The following is a 1,695-nucleotide window of genomic DNA, read 5'->3' on the forward strand; positions in this document are numbered from 1 at the left end:
GTTCACGGTGAAGGCCTCGTCATGCCTGCCTCACTTGGTCACCACTTCAATGCCTTCATCAGTGAAGAAGATGATCATGAGCGTGTTAGGAGTGAGCAGCTTGAACATCACCATGTAGCCGATCCTGATCTAATGGACAGCTGCGAAGGGGTCACAACCCTGACCGAGGGTGACCCTGCTGTCCATCAGCTGGACAATAACCCTCCATGAGCAGCCGGTGCTCGTCCTTAGCTTGAACTGTGTCGGCACGACCGGGAAGTGCTTGCTGAAGTCCAGGGGTAGCGAGATGCTCTCAAGCTAAGGGGCAAGGATCACCTTGAAGAAGTGGGTTGGACCTCCCTCCTCCTGTTAGTTGTTGTAGTTACAATGCCTGCCGCTAGGGGCTCCTCCGGCAACACTTTCTCATCCGTGACCACGTCCTTAGGCGTGATCGGCACCACCTCCATGGGCGGCACCACCTCCTTGCCCTTCTCCATGAGTGGCACCACCTCTTGCCCTTGTTGTCAGTGTTGATCGGCATTCCCAAGACCTTGATCGTCATTGAAACCTATCATCCAAAACCCCTTTATTTATGCTTGATCGTCATTGAAACCTATCATCCAAAACCCCTTTATTTATACATGCTCACGGTCACTACTTACCCACCATCTTACTCAGTCATCTCTCTCTCCCAACATCTCACTCAGTTGTCTGTCACTTTTCATCACCATGAACTCCAGTAGCAAACCCAACTCCATCCCCAATACCTCCCCTTGGGGCATTGGATGGAGGGCTATCTTCCTCGGGTGCTTGCTCGGTGACCACACCAAGTTCGAGAAAACCACGAAGGTCTGCTCGAACTTTAGCAGCATCACTACTAGGGAAAACCTTATACACATAGGTATAGCAGTAGCGCTGGTCAAAACTAGGCGCTACTGCTACTTAGTAGTAGCGCTTGTCGCAAAAGCATGCTACAACTATAGTTTGATCAATAGCGCGTCTGCGTAGAAAAACGCTACTACTATAATTCTCAAATTGTTATCGGTAGGCTAGGAATAGTAGTAGCGGTTCTTCCTAAAGCACGCTACTGCTAAATGCTTTGTAGCAGCGTGTTTCTGGTGTAGAGCGCTACTGCTATGAAAAAGAAAATAAATAGAAAAATAAGTAGAAAAGTAAATGAAAATCAAAGAAATAGAAAAAGGAGAAATGAAAAAAACATGTAAAGAAAAACAAAAGAAAAATAAAAATAAAAGAGAAAGGCATAGCAGTAGCGCGTTTTGGCAGAACGCGCTATAGCTAACTTAGCTATAGCGTGTTTTGCCAAAACGCAGTACTGCTATTTTGACTTAGAGCATCTCCAGCAGTTCGGCCTCCCAGGGCGCCGAAAAAGAGCGGCTTGGGGTCGAGCCGGCGCTAGATCGACCCCTGGGCTTCGTTTCTCCCCAGCCACGCGCCCAGGCACCGCCCCCCAAGGCGCTCCATATTCGAAATCCATCATTCCCACTCAAAGAAACAACAAACCGGCGATCGTCGCAATAGTTCGGCGACTCGGTGCCACAGTTCGGCGATCAAAATAAAAGGACACGCAGTAGTTCGGCGTACAAAAAAGGAAGGGCGCGAAAGGAGTACATCAAGCGTCGAGTTCAACCTCCGGCGGCGTAGTCGTTGGCGTACGCGGGCTGGGAGGAATCGGTGTGGCTTCCGGGCTGTTCGGCG

Source organism: Triticum aestivum, chromosome 7B (assembly GCF_018294505.1).
Source record: "Triticum aestivum cultivar Chinese Spring chromosome 7B, IWGSC CS RefSeq v2.1, whole genome shotgun sequence".
NCBI classification, from domain to species: domain Eukaryota; kingdom Viridiplantae; phylum Streptophyta; class Magnoliopsida; order Poales; family Poaceae; genus Triticum; species Triticum aestivum.